Below are 24,268 nucleotides of genomic sequence, written 5' to 3' on the forward strand. Positions count from 1 at the left end.
ATGCAAGATAAGCAAGATTAGAAAAATTGTGGTAAGTCTGTATTTATTTCAACTGGGGATTTTGATTTATTAATACAAACGGTGATGAGATTATCTAAGGGCATACATTTGGGAATAGAAAAAGTAAACAAGCGGTTTGTTGTGAATGCCACAAGTTTGATTTTCTGGTTGGATGAAATTAAAAATGTTCTTCAGGTTCTAACAAACATAAATGCTTACATAAATGCTTCCTAGTTTTAATGGGAAAAAAGATCTACGTAACCATGTTTTTAGACCCTAGACACTTTTTTGACGCTTACATTCATTTAAAATGAAGTACAAGAAATACACAGACTAGGCTGATGCCTATTAAAAGTTTCATTACGGATTTCATTATTTTGTAAAATAAATAGGTACAATAGACGCTCCCTTTGTGATCCCATCGCAGTCCCACTGCTTAATACCACTGTATTTTATCTCTGGCAAACAGAAGAAAGGAGGGTAGGATTTTCAGAAGTGCACAAGGAAGTTAGGGATACAACCCCCAGTGAAAGTCAACGGACTTGTGCACCTAACTCCATCAATCACTTTGGAAAGTCTCTAAATCATCTGTAAAACTGTACAAGAAAAGCATTTTTAAAGTCTTTCTTTAAGGATCGTTTCCCTAAACAAAGAAAAGTTTTGCACATCTTCCATAGGGAAATAAAGAAATGAGCTGTTAGACTCTGACTAAAATCATAGTACTGGTATGTGTTTGCAGTACTGGATAGACATACACAACTACACAATTCCTACCCAACAGAGCATACAATCTACGGGTCAGATTATGCTATCCTTACTCAGTGCCTTACTCCATGAACAGTGCCATTTATTTCAATGGGACTATTTCTGCAGTAAAGTGCTACCCAGTGTGACTGAAAGTTTCTTCTGGTTTGGATGCAACAACTCTGTACATTCTGTATTGCTTTAGTGTTTACAACGTTCTGACATCTTAAGGTTAGAGAGTTAAGGATTCTTGTTTGAAGAAAAGTATGACCTGGGAATCTGGTTGTCCCCAAGTGATCATTAATTAGTAGCAACATATTCAAGTAAGAACTCTACAAGTAGAACTCTACAACAAAGACCAATGGTCTGATCACATTCACACAGAGGTCAGTGGGATTTGGCCATGGATTACAGTGGATGCAGGCCCACACATGTGGTAAAAAAAAAAAGGATATATTTGTAAGTAATTGGGGAAGAGAAGACAATTAAAGCAATCACTAACACATTGGATCAGTCATCACACCCGAGAGAGAAGATCTAGTGTTAGATCTAGGAAGATCTCTACTGGGTTTTGTTTTTTCCACATTTTATAGCCTGAAAATGTGCATATTGGATAGGCAGTTTGCTTGACTACATGAATACAATTAGTACATACAGAATAAGGTCAGAAGTCAGAGGGTTCAGACTACAAGCTATCCAAACTAGCTAGAAAGCTCTTATTATACTCTTAGTGAATTCAACTAAGAAAATAAATAGAACAAAAAGAAACAGCAACTAACTGAACCCTGAAAAAATTAATGCTACCTCGTGTCCAAGGTTTAGGGTTCTGTAATCTCATTCCTCTATCGTTTCTTCTGGTTTATAGCTTTATTTGATTTTCCCCCTCTCACAAAAACAAGCTCCAGAAACTAAGCTGTTGAACATTCCAGCAAACACTGCATCTTGGGAAAGGACCCAAAGTCCATCTTCCTCTCTGCCCTTTTAAGCACTGAGACTCTGAGAAGGGGACAATTCTCAGAGGGATGTGACTCTCATCTGTGCTGTCAGCATCCTCAATCAGGGAGGGATATATCATTGTAATGCTGATAGAGCATGGAGTAATGCTACTAAAGGAAATATCACCAGTTTCCTCTGGGCATTCTTTTTACATTCAGTGGACCAGAACTTTGTCACAGGATAACGGTCATCTGCTGCCTTGCTCCTATTAAATTAAATTAGTTAATTGGAATATCCCCACTTGTTCTCTGTAAAAATAATAAAGCAATGTAAAAATATGTGGATTTATCACTTACATTTGGAATTTTCAGAAGTGTATCTACCCATAAATGCACCCAGATAAGAATTGCAGCGAATTTTTGTTCTTCTGAATATTCTACCGAGTACTATTTTTAAAAATACAAAGGAAATCAGAGTGATTTATAACTCCTTGGTAAACTGGGTATATAGTTACTTCAGTTTTATATATACACATGTACTGTAAAAATGTTAATGTTGATTCACACATGGTAGTTATTGCACAGACATTACATCAGGAGCACTTAGGGTCCACAGACAGTGAAACCTAGTGAAATGTTGGAAAGACGGACCATGACTGGAGGAAAGATGTTTGGAGGTTGCCTTCTGGTCAACAATCTGTGGCAGTTCACTTTCAGGTCTTGAACACAAAAGGCAGAAAAATCCTGCTTAAAAGTAATGTTGGGTGTCCAAACTTCCTGCTTGTTCTGTATCAGTTAAGTAGATGACAGATGCATACACTGTTCACTAAATCAGTTCTCTCAAATGACCACTTATTTGCCGATGTAAAGTGGGAGGATTAAGGATGCTCAAAAGGGTTGACTTTGCTGCAATACAGGCAACAGAGCCAATATATCATAACAGTAATTTCACCTTTTTGTGGCTGCAGCCCAGCCACTCTCACAACTACCATACATACCTACTGTAGAGAAAAGTTCCAGTACTCTAGGTTTTGACAGAAATCAAGTGCACACTCATACAACAAAGATCATTATCATGAACAGCAATAGTGCTTGACCTTTGACCTATGCAACAGTCCCCTCCCTCTTCATCATGTAGATTATTCAACCCAGAAGCAGCATTGAACAGGGGTTCTGAGCCAGTGTAGAGAGGCATACTGTACTGACTAACACCCTCTAATCACATTATATTTCCACTCAAAAATGATCAGAGTCTTGGAAAGCCACAACCAACTCAGAGAGCTTCTGTCTCATGCTCCTACTCTGGCTATGTCTTTCTGATTTTAGTAAGAGAAGTCAAGCATAGACGAAGACAGTTCATATTACGCTATGTGCACTAAGTAAAAGAAAGACTTACTGAACCAACATTCCTACCGTTAGAGTAAAATTCTCCTCTCGGTGTGGCGCTCCACTGCACATATTGCACTCATTTCATATGTGAAACTTCCCTTGACATCAGTGGGAGTTCCACATATGGAACAATTGCAAAATCTGCCATAGAGATTCACTCACAGCGCTCTTGTTTTGTTAAAGTCCCGAAGATTATTTTAAGGGATATTCCCTTTCAGATTTAAGTCCAGTCTACACTAGAAAAAGAACCTATTGATGACAATCATTGTCAACAGATAGTCAGGATTAACCTCTGTTACATTCAGATATGTGGGCATCGTTGCTTCATTTTATGCTTTGCATAATTGCCTTTATGTTTTTGATGGATGCATGACTGACAGTCTCCCGCATTTTTACATTCAGTTCTAGTTTATGGGACAAATTCTGCTCACGTGCAGGGCTCCCTTTACAGAAAATGAAATTGTAGAGTGAATATCATGAAAAGTTTTCTAAGGGTATGTCTACACTACAAGAGTAGTTCGATTTAACTTAGGTCGAATTTGTGGATTCGACCTTATGAAGTCGAATTTGTGTATCCACACTAAGGACACTAATTCGACTTTGTGAGTCCACACTAACGGGGCAAGCGTCGACATTGGAAGTGGTGCATTCTGGGCAGCTATCCCACAGTTCCCGCAGTCCCCGCTTCCCATTGGAATGCTGGGTAGAGCCCCCAATGCCTGATGGGGGAAAAATGTGTCGAGGGTGGTTTTGGGTAACTGTCGTCATTCAACCGTCACTCCCACCCTCCCTCCCTGAAAGCGCCGGCGGGAAATCTGTTTGCGCACTTTTCTGGTCAGTGACAGCGCGGACGCCACAGCACTGCGAGCATGGAGCCCGCTGCGATCATCGCTGCACTTATGGCCGTTGTCAACTCCTCGCACCTTATCGTCCACCTCTTCCACAGTCAGCTGCTGAGAAATCGGGCGAGGAGGCTCCGGCAGCGCGGTGAGGACATGGAAGTGTCAGAGTGGCACAGACCTCTCACAAAGCACGGGATCCCGCGCCGCGGAGATCATGGTGGGAATGGGTCACGTTCATGCTATGGGACGGCGATTCTGGGCCCGGGAAACAAGCACGGACTGGTGGGACCGCATAGTGCTGCAGGTCTGGGATGAATCACAGTGGCTGCAAAACTTCAGGATGCATAAGGGCACTTTCCTTGAACTGTGTGACTTGCTGGCCCCTGCCCTGAAGCGCCAGGACACCCGGATGCAAGCAGCCCTGACTGTGCAGAAGCGAGTGGCCATAGCCCTCTGGAAACTTGCAAGGCCAGACAGCTACCAGTCAGTAGTGAACCACTTTGGCGTGGGCAAATCTACCGTGGGGGTTGCTGTGATGCAAGTAGCCCACGCAATCGTTGACCTACTGCTCTCAAAGGTAGTGACCCTGGGAAACGTCCAGGTTGTCATAGATGGCTTCGCCGCGATGGGATTCCCAAACTGCAGTGGGGCTATAGATGGCACTCACATCCCTATCCTGGGACCGGCCCACCAGGCCAGCCAGTATATTAACCGAAAGGTTAATATACTGTATATACTTTTAAAGTATATATACTTTTCAAGTACAGTATATACTGTATATATATACTATATATACAGTATATACTTTTCAATGGTGCTGCAAGCACTGGTGGACCATAGGGGACGTTTTACCAACATCTACGTCGGGTGGCCGGGCAAGGTTCATGACGCGTGTGTTTTCAGGAACTCTTGTCTGTTTAGACGCCTGCAGGAAGGTAGTTTCTTCCCGGACCACAAAATAAGTGTTGGGGATGTGGAGATGCCTACAGTGATCCTCGGGGACCCAGCCTACCCGCTAATGCCCTGGCTCATGAAGCCCTATACAGGCGCCCTGGACAGTGACAAGGAGCTCTTCAACTACCGGCTGAGCAAGTGCAGAATGGTGGTGGAGTGTGCTTTCGGATGTCTCAAGGGGAGATGGAGGAGCTTACTCACTCGCTCGGATCTCAGCGAAACCAATATCCCCATTTTTATTGCAGCTTGCTGTGTGCTCCACAATCTCTGTGAGAGCAAGGGGGAGACCTTTATGGCAGGATGGGAGGTTGAGGCAAATCGCCTGGCTGCTGATTACGCTCAGCCAGACACCCGTGCGATTAGAAGAGCCCAGCGGGAAGCGCTGTGCATCCGGGAGGCTTTGAAAGCTAGGTTCCTCAGAGAGCAGGGTAACCTATGACTGTCCAGTCTCTTTACAGAGAAGCTGAACCTGCCCCTGTTTCAGTTACTATTGATTTTTTTCAGCGATTACATACCCCGTTCACCAGGTTTCCCCCCTTCCAACAGACGTTTAAAAATAAAGTTATTGGAACATTTTTAATTAACAAAGTTTTCTTTACTAACGAATTCGTGTTAAAGGGTTCAAACAGGGACGCAGACTGTGGTGGGTATGGTGTGCAGTGATGTACAGACGGCTTCTACACTCGAGGACTGACAGGCTCCTGCTCCTACAGCAGTCTCTGGTGGGAGGACGGTTACAGGAGGGTGTGCAGGAAGGGGTGGGTTTGCAGGAAGGGGTGAGGGGTGTGTGGGAAGGGTGAGTAGGTGTAGGGGGATGATGGCTCTGGCTGGGGCTCAGGGCATCGGAGAGGTTCATGGCTAGGGTGGAAAGGCATGGTAAGGGTAGCCTGCCTTGCCATTTGTGGATGCCAGGTGCTCGGACCCTGGGGCAGCATACACCTCCCAGACTGACCTGGGGCAGCAGACACCTCCCAGAGTGACCCGGGTGCCTAGTGACTGCACTCTGTGTGTGACCTGCTGTTGATCCTGTCTGTACCCTGGTAATGGTGGCCGTCCTATGCAATTAACAAACCCCTATCTCCCCTTCACAAAAATATTCTGCAAAGAAACATGACAGAAACAGTAATGAACAGCAAACTATTTTTAATACTCAACTACACAGTTGGGGGATGAAACTGGGATTTTTGGATTGGGTGAGCCAGGAAGGGAAGCAATTCTCATACTTTAGGGAATGAGAGCTGTTTGGTACATGAGCGCTCTGCTGGGGTGGAGTGACAGTTTTCACGGCCCCTAGCGCCCCTCCTTCTTGTGATTTTGGGTGAGGGGGGGACAGGACTTTGTGGCGGGGGAGGGCGGTTGCAGATACAGTTCAGGGGGGCTCTCTGCTCCTGCCTGCGGTCCTGCAGAACATCCACAAGGCGCCGGAGTGTGTCCATTTGCTCCCTCATTAGTCCAAGCAGCGTTTGAGTCGCCTGCTGGTCTTCCTGCCGCCACCTGTCCTCCCGTTCGCTGTGTGAGCGCTGCTGCTGAGAGAGGGTCTCCCTCCACTGGCTCTGCTGGGCCGCCTCGGCTCTGGAGCAGGCCATCAGTTCAGCGAACATCTCGTCCCGAGTCTTTTTCTTTCGCCGCCTAATCTGCACCAGCCTCTGTGAGGGGGATGCCAGGGCAGTTCGGGAAAGAGCCGCAGTTGTGTGATGGGAAAAAGGAAGTGATTTCCTTGCAAAGATACATGTTTGCGAACACTGAACACAGTCTAGTCTGTTTCTGTGAACAAGACCATACAGGGCACCTATCTCATGTGCTCTCAGGACAAGTTCGAATTTTCGGCATTCGCTTTCATTGCCTGGGGTCTTGCACTGGAGATCAGACAAGCGGGGCAGGACAGCAGAATCCATGTAGCAGCCAGGCCTGGTAAGCCGTAAACTTTAGGCTGCTTAACAGTTAATGGATAGCAGTGCCCTCCTGCTGCAGGCAATCTGGAAAGCATAAAGTCTGACCCTGTTCCAGCCCCTCGCGGCTGTCCCCGGGAAAGATCCCTGTATGCTTTCCCTCTGCAGCCTCCAACACGTGGCTGTTAAATGACGGTCATTGTTATGCAAAGGAAAAGTCAAGCATTCACAATAGTAACATTACAGTAATTCCCCTAATTAGATGCAGCAGTCGCCGAGCGAGATCACCCTGAGGCGGGTCACTAGGAGAGACAGAGAGCGCATGCTGCGTGAATCCCTGCACAGACCAGGGCCCTATGCTGCCATGCTGGTCGAGGCAATGCTCCCTCTGTACCTGAGGATGGCCTGGGGCGGAAGAGTGTGCTTCCACGGAGCACCCAATAAGGCACCTCTCCCCAGGAACCTCCTGCGGAGGCTTTTCGAGTACCTCTACGAGAGCTTCGTGGAACTGTCCCAAGAGGATTTCTGTTCTATCCCTATATGTATTGACCTTCTTTTCATATAGTTTTTATTCCTGTTTTTTAAAAAATAAATGTTTACATGTTTATAGCACTTACCGACTGATCCTTCCCCTGATTCAGAGTCCGGGTTAACGGCCGGGGAGGGTTGGTAGGGGATCTCTGTGAGGCTGATGAAGAGATCCTGGCTGTCGGGGAAAGCAGTATTGTAAGCGCTGTCGCCTGCCTCGTCCTCCAGAAACCCTTCCTCATCTTCCCCATCCGCGAACATCGCCGAGAAACTGCCCGTCGACACTATCCCATCCTCAGAGTCCACGGTCACTGGTGGGGCAGTGGTGGCAGACCCACCGAGAATGGCATGCAGTGCCTCGTAGAAGCGGCATGTCTGGGGCTGGGCTCCGGAGCGTCCGTTTGCCGCTTTGATTTTTTGGTAGCCTTGTCTCAGGTCCTTGATTTTCACGCGGCACTGCGTTGCATCCCGGCTGTATCCTCTGAGTGCCATGGCTTTGGAGACCTTCTCGTAGGTCTTTGCATTCCGTTTTTTGGAGCGCAGCTCCGAAAGCACAGACTCATCGCCCCACACACCGATCAGATCCAAGACTTCCCGGTCAGTCCATGCTGGGGCCCTCTTTCTACTCTGAGATTGCATGGACTCCTCTGCTGGAGAGCTCTGCATCGCTGCCAGTGCTGCTGAGCTCGCCCCGATGTCCAACCAGAAATTGAGATTCAAAATGGCCAGACAGGAAAAGGAATTCAAATTTTCCCGGGGCTTTTCCTGTATGGCTGATCAGAACATCTGAGCTCGGACTGCTGTCCAGAGAGTCAACACAGTGGTGCACTGTGGGATAGCTCCCGGAGCTACTAAGGTCGATTTCCGTCCACACATAGGCTAACTCAACATAGCCATGTCGAATTTAGCGCTACTCCCCTCGTCGGGGTGGAGTACCGAATTCGAACTAAACAGCCCTCTAGGTCGAACTAATTAGCTTCCTGGTGTGGACGGTTGCACGGTTAAATCGAATTAACGCTGCTAAATTCGACATAAACTCCTAGTGTAGACCAGGCCTAAGGGAGTAAGTATCAGAATGTGGAAATATCTCCCAATTGATCTCCATACAGTTACTGGTCTTAATTTTAGCCATAAACAAAATGAACAAGCTCTAATGAAGAGAAAAAGAAAGAGAAGTTTTTCCATGGTCATTTTCTACAGTCCGACAATTCTTGGCTCTTAGTGTTCCTGAATTTTGCCAGTAGCACCAATGATCTGAAGCTTCAAATAGCTTAGATCCTGAAGGCAGAAATCATAATCATTATAAATATGAAACATCATACTTATTGAAATGCAATAAACATTTCAATTGTTATATAGAAAATATGGTGTAGGCTGCTCATGATGCTTCTATCCTGTGGAGTGAGAACTAAGGTTTAATTCACATGAAGTGAACCTTCATGGAAGGTAGGTTCCTATGCAGAATTCGGAAAGGTTCCTACACCATAGTAAGATTAATCTCTGGCTAGTGTTCATTTTTATACTTTGATTTGACACTAAAATGAATATTCTCTAGCAGTTATCTGTGTCTAGATTTTGGGCACATAGAAGGAGGAACCGCCTGCTACAAGGAAGAATTGTGGAGTTCTAAGCGCTTTGTCTCAGGCATTCTATGAGGAAACTATTCTACTCTAGTTATTGTCTAGCATTTAAGTTCAGTGTTGGCAAACTCATCCCTACATGTCTTTGAGGCATATGGAAATTGATGATGAAAGTGTCTAGTGTAACTAGAAGTATAATTTGATGAAAACTGAAGCAGTGAACTGTGAGAAACTGCTAAATCAGTGTCATCAAACAGTGCTTGAAAAATAATGAAACAGAAATACTACCAGTACATGAGAAATGCAGGGCAAGAGCTGTACAACCACATAGTAAACTAAAAAATTAGGGAAATGTAAGTGATCATTTTTTTATTGTTATTTTTTAAACAAACACCTAAAATACAACAAAAATACTGTCCAATTTAACATTAGGTAGACAGTGACATCATGTCTCTTCTAAACTGTTCTGACCTACAGCTTGGCACAGGTTTTTCACAAGGAATGTCATGTTTGGTCCTGGCGCTGTAGCCTGTCTACGCTAGCCATGTGCCTGCTCAGAACACTGCAGTGACCAGTGTAAATCCTGGCTATAGCTCAAGCCCTCACAGGAACAGAAAGAGACCAAAATAGAACATATATTACAGGATTTAAAGTAATAATTTACTAAAAAAGAAAGAATGTAACCTCAGAAGTAATATGGCACTAATTGCCTAAAAGTCAGCAATTCATGAAGGAGTTAAGGGACTTCATAAAGACAACTTGAAGACTACACTGAGGAGATCCTGATATTCCTACATCTGAATGAAATCAAAACAGACCTAAACTATATATAAACTTGAAAAAACAGACATTCTGATTTTTTGTTTGTTTTTCTGTTTTGTTTTTTTAGTGCTCAACTATGCCACTAACCTCACTACAATTACTGATGTTCACAATAGGCAATGATTCTGTTCAGATTTATCCATGTTTTGAGCTGGCGACATGCCTAGGTACAATCAAGGGGTGGAAACCTGTACATTCAAAGACATGCCAGAAAATTTATATCAAAAGATCACAGGGAGACAGAGACAGCTGGAAAAATTGGAGCTGGAGCTCTGATTTTCATGCCAGCGTTACACCTAATGCAAAGGGAATGCAGATGATAGACTGCAAGCTACGTATGTTATTCCTGCTGCCATTTAGCAGCATACTCTCAGAGCTGAACAATAGTCAGGAAGTAATGGGGCGGGGGGAGAAAATGCTAGAGTAGGTTAAAAATTAATATCAAGAGTTAGATTAAAACTGCATCAAGATTTTATGTAGGTATGAAAGAAAAATATTAATATCAAATTAATCATTTACAATACTTAGCACTTTTTTCTTTTCATTACAATTTCAAAGCACTGTATAAACATTAATTACTCCCCACAACACCAATGCGAGGTGTAGATAGTATGAATTAAAGAAGATTTGTAAGTGGTTAAACAACAAATGCCACAAGCAAGTTTTGTACTGTGTTTTAAAGTTCAATTTGAGAAATTTCATCTCACAGTTTTATATAAAATAATTATCAAAGGGCCTAAGTACAACTTGTGTTAATAAACAGCTTGAAGATTTCTTCCTATAAAAGGGTGGAAAGATAGGAGGCTTATTAGAAAAAAGAATGAGTGGAATCTCGAGAGGATTTCCAGGCAATACATACAGGCTTCTAAAAGCAATCCAGGCATGAGTTCCTGAGCTTTTGATGTCATCTTTACATGGGAGGAAATCTCAAAACCAAGGTGTTAAAAATATTTTTTTTCTCTGCCAATTCACCGTTCAGACTGAACTCTGAATTTCAGGAACTTTTCTGTATAATTTTGTTTTTCAGACAAATTGACCCCATAGGTCATATGTAATAGTGTTATTACTGAGAATTCAAAACAATGCTTTCATTGTAAAAACTGCCATCCAAAGCAGAAGCAGTCTATAAAAATCAAGATCATTTAGAATTTTACCGAGGTATCTTTTAGTTTGTCTAGGAATCATATTGATTCCAGTTTTGCTTTCAGACTTGCACATGCCATAGTCTGAAAGCAAGTGGTTGAGAGAAGCAGAACCACACTGTCTCTTTGTAACACCCCAGTAGTCACAAGGAACTGTCCATTGAGATGTCTGTCACTGATCACAGTGGTCTGGAACGCCTCTCACCTATGGAAAAAAGAGAGGAGAGTGAGAATAAAATAAAGAGAGTAAGAAAAAGAGAATGAAAAAGGTAAGGAAAGGAAGCAAAGAAAAAAAAATAGAGTCAGGCTGAACAGCAATGATAGGATCCAGATTCAGATCATAACTTTCCGCATGTGTAGAGGTGTTTGCATTTTGCATTCTAGTTTGGGCTCACTTTACACATAGGCCAAATCTGCAATGTTTGGAGCCAAATCCAAACCCAAATTGTCCCAGGGTTTGAGGTGGAGATTGGTATCCAGGCTCCAACTGGAGCTTATCTCTAGAGGTCAGAGTGGAAAATAGATGCCGGATATATCAGTGGCCTGAAAATCATTCTCTTCACCACTATGAACTAACTGCTGATCTTCGAAAGCTTGTCTCTCTCACCAACAGAAGCTGGCCCAATAAAAGATATTACCTCACCCACCTGGTCTCTTTAGAAAAAAGTAACAACGTCAAATTAGGAAAAATCTTGGAGTATATGTGTACCTTTGTCTGTTTGACCACGGCCATATTTTACACTGTAGGGAGAGAGGAGTCCCCTTAAGGAGTCCACTTAAGTCTGCAAGCAATATCTGTGCATTCCTCATGGAGCTTAGGTCCTAAGAAATGCCAGTTGTCACTGATAACATTGGAAGTTGCAGATACTCTGGGTTTTCCATGATCAGACCTTTTATTTGTGACTTTCTCATGTAGAAATGTCTGTACTGCACTATATGTTGGGAACTTTTTCTTAAGCACACATTATTCTTAGCCTGGTGCTGTATAAGCAACAAATACATTTAAACCTACTACTCTATTTTCCATCCTGTTTGAATTAAATATTTGTTCTTATTCCCAGTTTATTAACATACAAAGTAAATTGTAAGCTGAAACTTTTCAGTACTATCAGAAAATGCAGCATTTAGTACTGAAGGCAGGTGATCTCTTCATATTTGGGGTTTCTCTATCCCAGGTCAACAATCAGAAAAAAAGAGAAATGAAGGACAAGATCACCACTATCAATTCAATATACTCTGCTAATTTTGATTTAGAATTTGGGAAGCTCCCTAGTAGGCCAAATACATGTTAGACATACTGTAAGACATTCTAAAACACACATCTATCCTCTGCACTTTTGTATCACTTTCTTTTGCACTAGGCTTGACAGTTCATAACACTAATGTTGCATCAGCTCAGTATTGCCAAACCCACGCACTAAAAAATCATGAAACGGGCCTCCCAAAATCATGAGCTTGGCTTAAAAAATAATGAAATTTTAAAAATAAAAATGTTTACATTAATTTTATTTGCCTTCTGGTCTCAGAGACAAGGACTTAACACACTAGGCCCGAGCCCATCAATCAGATCTACACAGAAGGACCTCTGCACCCATGAGGGGTTCCACTGACTTAGATTCAACTGCAGCATTAGAACTATTGATAGAGAGGAACCCCGCCCTGTTTTGGACTGTAATTCTTCTGCACTTGTTAATAATATGAGTTCACAACTTTACTTTTGCATGTGGCTCACAGGAAAAAATGTCGCAAATGAATGCGTAAGTACAGTCTGGATTCAAACATAGAACTCGTGGGGAAAATATGCTCCTGTCCTGTACAAGGAATGATCACATAGTTGTATCAACATTACATCACATCATTTTTTAAAAAATTGTTTATTCCTTTATTGTTGGCAGTCTCTGAGAGCATCTAAATGGCAGCACAGCAACAGTTTGCCAGATGTGGTATTTTATCTGGTTTGTCAGAATTGTCATGTTTTATAAAAGAGGTGAAGAGTATAAGAAGCTAAACATAATGCTGTTTAGATTAATAGGCCTTTTGCTTTAAGCTTTCTATGTTCACATGGTGTTGATATCTCAAGTTCTCTATGCACACAGGGCTCTACTCAGCCCTGGCAGAAGAGTCACTTCTTCCAGTTAACTTCAATAGGACTGAAACCCTGTTATGCCAAGGATGAATTTGATCCATGCTTTGTACTTTAGGAGCATCATTTGTATTAAGTGACACTGGTTTTGCCAAGATAAGCAGTTAGAGATCAATCCTGGATTTTTTCCCTCATTCCAAACGCCATTGACTTCAAATGTAATTTTGAGTGTCCAAGGAATGCAGGATCTGCTTCCCATATTTCAATGAATAAGATAGTAATCAAGGGCCAGACCTTGCTCTCACTGAAATCAGCAGGAATTTTAACACAGACTTAAACGGATGTAGGATTGAGCCTTAGGTTTACAAACCCACACCTATTCTATTCTTTGGGCTGGACCTGGATGGATTTTCATTTACACTAAGGTCCCTTTCCACTAACTTAAAGGGGGCATAAATGTAATTTCCTCCCAGTTTAGGGCTCCTTTACCAAATTGTTGTACAAGGGCAATCAGGCCCTTTCTGGGTTAATTATTGTGTCATGTGGGCTGCAATATTCTGTACAAATTCTCTTTTTAAACATTTGTTGATGCTAAATTAAATGTTCACATGTGTGTGTTGAGGACACACTGCACAAGCACCCTCGTGACTTATCCTGCCACATTTGGAAGTAGTGCTGCTCCAGGTATTTTTGAGAGTCACTTTCACTTACCAATTTGGATGCCCCAGGACTGGCTTCTCAGGAGAGGGCCTCCTTATAAGAAAAGCTCATTGTTTTCTTTCTGGAGAAAAAGACGACAACATAGAAATAGTCCCAAACATGTTATATTAATAAGGCCTTCATTTTTAATAGCCATTTCTCGGTGTTCTTAATATTGTCTCTCATAGTATTTATTTGGCAAATATCCCCACTAAAATGAATATTAGAACATTCTATATTGCATTTTACCTGTCAGAGGTCATCAGAAACTATATTTCAAGAAAACTGAAAGCAATAGATGTAGTTTGCCCAGTAGATTAATACTGAGCCATGAACTTTCATCCTCTGCAGCAAGATTTCCATCCAACTGACATAGAACTGACAGGCAGTAACACTCACAACCAGGGGAATCCAATTTAGAGGGAGTTCAAATGGTTTCAAGCTACTCATAGGTCACAGAGGTAAAGTATGCATAAGAGAGCTGGCTTTAATCAGAAGGTTTTCAGTAATGTCATACCAGAATGATGGACCACATTGAAAATGAGCTGGGTGTTAGACTTGAGAATTAAACCAAATATATTTTAATGTTCTCTGAATATACTCTAAGCATATGCAGAGATTTCCACAGGATCATAGATTGCACTTTTCAGGACAATGAAGCAAGACACAGAAGATCAAGATCATTTAGAATTTTACCGAGGTATCTTTTAGTTTGTCTAGGAATCATATTGATTCCAGTTTTGCTTTCAGACTTGCACATGCCATAGTCTGAAAGCAAAGTGCAAGAGAAGAGAAGAACCACACTGTCCTCTTTAACACACCCAGTAGTCACAAGAACTGTCTGTTGAGATGTCTGTCACTGATCACAGTGGTCTGTCTGGCCTCTCACCTATGGAAGAAAAAGAGAGGAGAAATAAAATAAAATAAAAAGAAAGAAAAGAGAAAAAAAAAAAAAAAAAGAGCAAAAAAAAAAAAAAAAAGGAGATTCAGCCCTGAAATAAGTGAGTGCACTTCCACTGAAATCAGTGGGGATGGTCACTGTTTATGCTAGTTTGGCCCCATATCTGTAACTGGTTGAAGCTGTTTGAGCAGATGGAAACAAAACAAAAACCAAACACACACAACAAAGCTCCAACTCCATCATGGGGGACAGTTTAAAAAAAACAAAACAGAGGTGACTCAAAATTCTTCTCTGAAATAGAATGTGCATGGTTAGGAAAATTGGGAGGGATGGTAAGCACATTCGTAAAGGAGAGCAAGAGAGGATTCTAGCAAAAACTAATTCTAATACATACAGTTATCAAATACTGACCTACTTCTGAAACTGGCAGATGGAATCTCAGTTTAACATTTTAAACTAAAGAATAACACGTCCTTCAGTAAAAATGAGAGGACTCAGTTCAATGAAAGACAAAGTGTTAGTCTCTAGAGAGTCTTTTAAAGGTTAGATTCCAACAGGAAACCCCCAAATCTGTCAACTCCTTTTATTTCAAACCTCTCAGATCACTGTGTTTCCATCCAAATCAGGCACGTGCCCTCATATTCATTTGGATGGTCTAAGAGCTCTCTGAACAAAGTTAAGGGAGGCAGTCCAGACAAAGGAGTGCTTTAGATCTGAAACTCAAGCACCACTAGTGTAAGTCTGTTTTCCTATAGCACAGCCTCAGCTTTGTGCTACCAGCAGCATGAAAAAGGAAACTGAAAAACAGTTCAATAATATGTTAGATGCCATTATAGACTTTGTATTAAAGTACAGTCCTTCCACTTGTAAGTTTCAAGATTTGCATTGTGCTCAAGGGGATGTGCTTCTTAGAATTCTCAGTAAGACAGAGTCATTTTCTGTGCCTTTATTCAGATCCTTGTCTGCTGTGTAAGTAGGGCATTCTCAGTAGAAACAGAACAACAAATACTGAATAAAGCCCAGTATATGAGGTATGTTGAGTTTTTACAGGAGTTCAGTGAGTTTTGTTTTGTAGAAGACATGAATTAAACTAAGTAACTAGTTTTCTGCAAAACTACACCATCTTCTCCACAAAAAAAGAGAATTAAATTCACCATCCTTGAGAGACAGTAGAAACACTGATAGAACTCTAATTGCTTTGGGAGTTCTCTCTGCAGGCAAGGGAGAGACCTGGGGCTAGAAGTAGGTTGTTGGACTTCATGCCACATCCATTGCAAGCTTCTCTCCAGTAGGCTTAGCAGACAAGAAACAAGGAATGGGATTGGGATGGACCCAGTATTTGGTTAGAAGTAGGGCTGTCGATTCGTTGCCATTAACTCACACGATTAACTAAAAAAAATCGTGATTTTAAAAAAAATTAATTGTGATTACTCGCAGTTTTAATCACACTATTACACAATAGAATACCAGTTGAAATTTATTTAATATTTTGGATTTTTTCTACATTTTCATATATATCATATTCTGCGTTGTAATTGAAATCAAAGTGTACCGGTATATTATTTTTATTACAAATATTTGCACTGTAAAAATGATAAACAGAAGAAATAGTATTTTTCAATTCACCTCATACAAGTACTGTAGTGCAATCTCTTTGTTGTGAAAGTGAAACTTACAAATGTAGACTTTTTTGTTACATAACTGCACTCAAAAACAAAACAATGTAAAACTTCAGAGCCTACAAATCCACTCAGCCCTACTTCTTGTTCAGCCAATTGCTAAGACAAACAAGTTTGTTTACATTTACAGGAGTTAAAGATACCCACTTCTTGTTTACAATGTCACCTGAAAGTGAGAAAAGGTATTTGCATGGCACTTTTGTAGCCAGCATTACAAGGTATTTACGTGCCAGATATGCTAAGCATTCATATGCTCCTTCATGCTTCGGCCACCATTCCAGAGAACATCCTGGCATACTGATGATTCTCGTTAAAAAAATAATGCATTAATTACATTTGTGATTGAACTCCTTGGGGGACAAATGTATGTCCCCTGCTCTATTTTATAAGCATTCTGCCATATATTTCATGTTATAGTAGTCTCAAATGATGAACCAGCACATGTTCATTTTAAGAACACTTTCACTGCAGATTTGACAAAATGCACAGAAGGTGTCAATGTGAGATTTCTAAAGATAGCTACAGCACTGGACCCAAGGTTTAAGAATCTGAAGTGCTTTCCAAAATCTGAGAGGGATGAGCTGTGGAGCATGCTTTCAGAAGTCTTAAAAGAGCAACATTCCAATGTGGAAACTACAGAACTCGAACGACAAAAAAAGAAAATCAACCTTCTGCTGGTGGCATCTGACTCAGATAATGAAAATAAACGTGCATCGGTCAACTCTGCTTTGGACTGTTATCGAGCAGAACCCGTCATCAGCATGGATGGATGGATGTCCCCTGGAATGGTGGTTGAAGTGTGAAGGGACATATAAATCTTTAGTGCATCTGGCATGTAAACATCTTGCGATGCTGGCTACAATAGTGCCATGAGAACACCTGTTCTCACTTTTAGGTGACATTGTAAACAAGCGGGCAGCAATATCTCCTCAAAATGTAAACAAACTTGTTTGTCTGAGTGATTGGCTGAACAAGAAGTAGGACTGAGTGGATTTGCAGGCTCCTATATTTTACATTGTTTTATTTTTAATGCAGTTTTTTTGTACATAAGCCTACATTTGTAAGTTCAACTTTCATGATAAATAGATTGCACTACAGTACTTGTATTAGATGGATTGAAAAATACTATTTCTTTTGTTTTTTATAGTGCAAATACTTGTAATAAAAAATAAGTATAAAGTGAGCATGTACACTTTGTATTCTGTGTTATAGGTGAAATCAATATATCTGAAAATGTAGAAAACATCCAAAAATATTTAAATAAATGGTAGTCTATTATTGTTTAATAGGGTGATTAATCGCTTGACAGCTCTAGTTATAAGACATTCATATATAAGCAGTACCAGCGCTGGAACCATACTATTCTATATTCCATTACTTTAATCAGCATCATGTATTATTATTATGCAATATTTGATGACTTTAAACATTTTAATATGTTTTTTCTTTCAGGCATCTTAAATCGGTTGTTTCAATCAAAACTACGGTAAATGAAAAAACTGTACGTGCATATTGGGAATTCAGTTGAGATGTACAATGGAGTGATCCATTTTGGCAACTTCCACCCTGGGGATGTTCACCATCCAGTCGACCATTTGCCACCTACTCCTTGACAGTGGGTATCATGGGATGGGATAATTTATTAGTATATTCTCAAACAGCTACTAAGCAGAATGGTGGAAGAAGAGATGTAGAGTGATTGTTGAGCAAGTGAGAGAAGAGAATTACTTAACTATAAAAAGGTTCTCAAACACAGATTTACTTTTTTCACTGATCACCACTTTTGAACACATCTCACCATCCTTGCTGGTGGTCATGGTAGTTAAAATTCACTCCACTCACATAAACCTGAAGCCAAACTTTTTAAAACTAGACAATGGTTTTGCTCCTGAATCCATATCCATATTTTATATCCATATATAAAATATGGATATGGATTCAGGAGCAAAACCATCATCCAGTTTTTATATATATATATATATATAATTTCTTCATTTAGGAAGCATTAACAGGTTTACAAATTCTTATGTAAATATCAGAAAGAAGAAAACAATCATTACAACAGTGACTATAAATAACTACCTTATTTAACAATTATTCAATAATGGGACAAGGCTTCGAAGGTTTTGACAAAGTGGAAGGAGCTGGAATTTCCATTGGTGGACACCTCTTACCCAACCTCAGATTGGCTGATAACACAACACTCTTTGCTGTAACCACTGATGCAATACAACAAATGTTGGAGTCTGTAAAAACAGTTAGTGAGGAATATGGACTATTTCTGAATTTGGTGAAAATGAAATGCATGCACATTGACACAATTAACAAAAACAGGATACAAACACACATCACAATTAAGGGTCAAGCTGTAGAGGCAGAAGATGAATGCTGTTATCTGGGATCATACAGAGGCTGTTCCAAAGAAACTGGAAGAAGACTAGCAATGGCTCACTCAGCCATGTCCTCGCTTATGGAAGTTTAGAAAGAAACACAACATCTGGAAACATATGAAAGTTTGACTGATGAAAAGCTTAATTTTTTTCATAGCAACTTATGCATCTGAATCATGGGGAAAAGAACTGTTTTTCTTTGAGATATGTTGTAACTTTTGTAACTGTTGTTCTTTGAGGTATGTTGCTCATGTCCATTCCATGACAGGTGCATGCTCACCGAGTGCACAGTTGCTGGAGGTTTTTCCCTCAGCGGTATCTGTAGGACCAGCTCTAATACCCTCTGGAGCCATGTGCATATGCGCCAGTGCGCTGCCGACCCCACACCCTATCAGTTCCTTCTTGCTGGTAACTCCGACAGAGGGGTAGGAGGATGGGTCATGGAATGGATATGAGCAACACATCTCAAAGAATAACAGTTACAAAAGGTTAGTAACCATTTTTTCTTCTTTGAGTGCTGGGTCATGTCCATTCCATGCTAGGTGACTCACAAGAGGTGGGCTTGGAGTTCATGGATGTGCTCACTGCAACACTGCTCTCCCGAAACTGGCATAATCACGGGGGGAAGGGGGGAAGGAGAGGGCAGAATGATAGAAGCCAGAGAGACCATGCAGAACCTCAGTTTCTTGAGCTATTTCTTGAGGTGACACAGGTCCAGGATAGGCCGTAGACCACCTTGGCCTTCAGGATTAGGAAATGTCAGGAGTAAAACCCCTTCCCCCTCTCAAGTCTTGAGGAACTGCCTCCATGGCCCCCACATGTAGGAGGACTTGCACCTCCTGGACGAGAAGCTGCTTGTGAGAAGGGTCCCTAAAGAACGGGGGAGGGGGTTGGGAGGGAGGGAGGGATGAAAATTGAAGGGTTAACTGACTGTTACTGTAGCCAGTACCCAGTGGTCCAATGTTATCTATGACCACACTAGGCTGAATGGTGACAGGCAGTCCAAAAACAAGAATGGGGTCGGATCCAGAGTTGAGACTGGTATAACGCCCTTGGGCGTATCTTCAAAAGGCCCGCTTGTCCCCAATGAAATATCTATGAGAGCCCAACTGGGAGGCTGAGGTAGAAGGGTGGAGTTGTCATTGTTTCTAACCTTTACTCCTTCTTCTGTTGGGCTCCTGCCTGGCAGGTGCCATGAACCTGGGAGGCTGCTGGGGCCTGAAATGCTTCCTGGACGCTAGCAACATGTAAAGGCCTAAGGAATAAGTGTAGGTCTTGAGTCTTTGAGGCTGTGGAGCTTCGAGTACATCTGATTGGAAAACAGGGAGGAGCCTTCAAAAGAGAGGCCCTGGACAGACTGCTGAACCTTGAGAGGAAGGCCAGACGATTGAAGCCATGAAAACACCTCATGGTGACTGCCGATGCCATAGTCCAGGCTGCCAAGTCATCTGCATGCAGAGCTGCCTGAAGGGAGGTCCTGGCCACTGTCTTGCACTCCTCTAAGACAGCCACAAGATGGGCGCTGGTACTGGGGGGAACCCTCAGGGATTCCAGTACTGCCACTGCATTGGCCAGTGGCCCAGAAGCCAAGTGCCATGGAAGGACCAGTACCAAAATCTGGAGGCCTGGAGGATGGGTAGGTCTTTGAGGGAGTGAAGGATTCCTCTTTGCCCTCTGAAGAAGATTCTTCCCTAGGAGACCATGGTGGTGCAGTACCTGCTTCTGCCACCAGGCGGTGTTGAGAAATTGGAGACCAATCTCCATGGAGGACTTGCCTCCAGACAGTGCCACAGTGGTCAGTACCAGGATGGATGGTACTGGAAGTTCTTCTTCACGCAGCGCACAGTCAACTTGTGGAACTCCTTACCTGAGGAGGTTGTGAAGGCTAGGACTATAACAATGTTTAAAAGGGGACTGGATAAATTCATGGTGGCTAAGTCCATAAATGGCTATTAGCCAGAATGGGTAAGAATGGTGTCCCTAGCCTCTGTTCGTCAGAGGATGGAGATGGATGGCAGGAGAGAGATCACTTGATCATTGCCTGTTAGATTCACTCCCTCTGGGGCACCTGGCATTGGCCACTGTCGGTAGACAGATACTGAGCTAGATGGACCTTTGGTCTGACCCGGTACGGCCTTTCTTATGTTCTTATGTTCTTAAGAATCTTGCCAGACCTTGTTCCCTTCTGACCCATGTCGCCCTACCTGGTGGGGTTCCTTGAGGGGATGGTGGGATCGGGAAGGACAGCAGATCCTTCACCGTCTGAAAGGCCTCTGGTGTCGAGGGAGTCAACAACCATATGGCCCCCTGGCTGTTCCTGAGTGTCAGTGGTGGGTCCCATACCAGACTCAGCACTCTAGGCGGAGTCTGTGAAGTCATCAGTGGCTCAGGGGAGGATGAGTGGCCTGATGCAGGTCTCATTGCACCAGTCCCTCCCCGCTTGTCTCTCTTCAGCACTGGAGAATTCTGGGACGAACATGGTGCCAGAAGAGCACTCCGCATGGATACTGAAGTACTCTGATCCAATTTGGAGTGGCTTGCCTCCAAGGCTAGTCTGAGGGCTGCCTCCATAACCATGGATTTCAGCCAAATGTCCCTGTCCTTTCTGTTATCAGGTTTGAAGTCCCTGCAGATCTAGCGCTTCTCTTTGACATAAGACTCCCCCAGACACTTTAGACAGCTAGTGTGCAGATCATTAAATTGGCATCAGCTCGCTGCAAGAGGCACACAGCTTGAAGCCCAGGGCATGCCCAGCCCCAGGGGCAAAAGGTCTCTCAACGACAGGAACAACTATTAACGCTACTATATATACTAACTCTAACTAAGAACTATATACACTAACTATGATAACTATACAGAATCTGACAGAGAAAATCCAAACATTGGGGAAAAAATCTTGCCACAGCAAGGAGGATTGTTCCAGCAATTGTTATGGGTGGTAAGAAGGAACTGAGAGCATGCGGGGCCAGTGGCGCTGGCACATACCTGTGTTGCTCCAGAGGGTGTTAGAGCTGGCCCTACGGATATCACTCAGGGAAAAATCTCCAGTAACTATGCACATGACGCATACATAGCTAGCATGGAATGGACACAAGCAAGCACTCGAAGAAGAATTAATGCTGCTGACAAAAAGAAAACTGAAGCCTTTAAGATGTGCTGCTAAGGAAGATTCTTGTGTACCTCTTGGATAGAAAACAAGACAAATACTTATATTAGAAATATCACTGGAGAGAAGCAGACCCTGCTGTCAGAAATCAAAATGCATAAACTTATGTGCTTTGGTCACATGGATATATGATGTGTGGTTGATCCCTGGGAGGTCTGCTGCTGAATACTCAAGGTTAGCGATGGATCAAGAAGTCTTCTGAAAATTCTGGTATATTACCAATATTCAGGTATGAATAAATAGATTTTACTTAGCAGAAATGGAACACTTTAAAAACAGGAGGAATTCCAGTGCTACATGCAAGTTCATAGCCTGTAAGTTACTCTTAGTTTCTTTCACAGCCAGAGAGAGATCATAGAATTTATAGCAAAACATCCTAGTTAAACATTGGACTAGCCAAGATGCCCATACTAGGGTCAGTAAAATAAATATTTCTATGCTTGAAAATCCTGAGAACATTAAGGCTTTTAGTGTCCTATGAAGAATCACTTTATTGCTTGGCATAAATGTTTTCTTCTCATGTTGGACCTATATTCAAGATTTGCATTGTCTCATTCAAGATTTTTTTCAGTTTTTAAAGAGTTCTCTTCCAATTCTTGCTCTAACTCACTATCCACGTAAAATAGCTAAATTGCTAAATAGCTAAATCATACCTTATTCATAATTAGGTTGCATAGCTCCTCCCCCCGACCCCTTACACAGGGCTCTCAGCTTCGCAGGATAAATAATCAAGTTAATGTTGTACTATTACCTACTCCTCGAAAGTCAGATTTAAAGAAATTTTCTTCTTTCATCCCAGTTTACTAGATCAGCAAAGTGTATATTCTTATGTTCTGAGGAAACAAAAAATCCCTTTTACTGTTCACAGGCATCAAAGCCAGTTTTTAATAAAATAAGTCTATAAAGACTAATGATAGTGGGCACATTTCCCAGTTGCTCCAAATCTTTCATATCATCCTATCAACTCCACATTATTATTATTTTTTATCATAATGTAATTCTGAAGACTTTTTCGGTCCATGTTTCATTTCTATAAGTATGTTCAGGGCTTCAAGCCAAAAGGATAAGGATAAGGATAAGGACCTGTGGATAAGGCAAAGGGACCGTGTAAGGCTCCATAGGGCTAGAACCTGTGGCTGCTGGACCCTGAAATACTGCTGCATCCACACCACTACCTGACAACTCTGGCAAAGTAGCAATCTGTGTGGTCATCCACAGAGGGCCTGACTAGCAGTGCTCCTGGGATCCCTGATTAGTCCAGGTGCACTCCTTAAGACAGGAGGGGCATCAGGAAGTTGTCTGTGTAACTACGTGGATCCCCTGCCAGCTACTGTGACAGACCCTGTTCCATTGCCTTATTTGAGTTTCTGGCTCTGACCCTTGGCTCTGGTTCCTCGCTTCCGATCCCGGCTTGGTCCTGGTTCCCGGCTTCTGATTCTGGCTCTGACCCTTTGCTCTGGCCTTACCAAATAGGCCTGACTCTGGTTACACCTACTAGCCCTTACAGCCCATGCCCTGGCTCTGGAACTGTACATTAGTTGATCAGGAGTCTGATAAACTAAAATAATTTTAAGAAAATTTGCAATTAATTGCTTTGTGGCCTTCCTCCTCCTCCATACCTGCTGGACACTCTAAATAATGCAGCTTTTTGCTTTTTAACACATTCTAATGGCAATGATATTTAAAGTGGAGTATTTCCATTAATTACAGCTGCTATATACTTTCCTTCATGTCCTAGCTAATCTTCCTCAAAAGCTTCCAACAATTGCAGCCTTTCTTCCATGACTTTTAGTTTTATTTTCCAGAGCTCCATGAAACGTAGGTTGACAGAATCAATCTTTAAGCTCATTACTGGAAGTTTACCTCTACCCCACCCAAGTGAGTTTTTGAAAGTATCCATCCATTGGATCCCTATTGATAAGCTGGCCATGGACAAACATCAAATTCTAGCCTCTTGCGTGACTGGATAACCCCAAAAGCAACTCCATTATTAAAGTACTGTCCAAAGTTCTATCCTCTTGCTGGGGTGGTGAGTTTTATTAGTTCTCTTTTTGGGAAGAGGATGTCATCATAATACAAAAATGTAAGGGCAAAAATCTCAGAGAAACCAGGGAGCTCAGAAAACACCAAAGCAAGAGATCAGTATGTCTTAGGGAATGTCCACATTGTAATTACAGGGAATGACTGCAGCTTGCACAGACACACCTGTGCTAGCTTTAATCTAGCTAGGTCAGCTACTGGAGCAATGAAACCAAGGCAGCATGGGCTTCCACACAGGCTAGCTGCAGGAGTAATTCCAGACAAATTTGTACAACTTGCACTGAAACAACAAGGAGTCCGGTGGCACCTTAAAGACTAATAGATTTATTTGGGCATAAGCTTTTGTGGGTGCATCTGAAAAAGTGAGATTTTTTTACCCACGAAAGCTTATCCCCAAATAAATCTGTTAGTCTTTAAGGTGCCACCGGACTCCTTGTTGTTTTTGTGGATACAGACTAACACGGCTATCCCCTGATATTTGCACT

At 42.2% G+C, this 24,268-nt stretch overlaps 1 protein-coding gene across 3 annotated transcripts in view; it reads right to left on the reverse strand.

Annotated features, from left to right (window-relative positions):
* The window catches only part of MPPED2 (metallophosphoesterase domain containing 2), a 169,882-nt gene that overhangs the window by 131,594 nt on the left and 14,020 nt on the right, over positions 1–24,268 (reverse strand). For 2 of the 3 annotated variants that reach the window (XM_039538698.1, XM_039538695.1), the window contains exon 2: positions 13,620–13,689. The exons of the other annotated variant lie outside the window; for it this stretch is intronic. The gene's annotated coding sequence lies outside the window, so the exon portion shown is untranslated. The remainder of the gene's footprint in view (positions 1–13,619; positions 13,690–24,268) is intronic. 3 annotated transcript variants of the gene reach the window in all.

Source organism: Mauremys reevesii, linkage group 4 (genome assembly GCF_016161935.1).
Source record: "Mauremys reevesii isolate NIE-2019 linkage group 4, ASM1616193v1, whole genome shotgun sequence".
In the NCBI taxonomy this organism is placed as follows: Eukaryota; Metazoa; Chordata; order Testudines; family Geoemydidae; genus Mauremys; species Mauremys reevesii.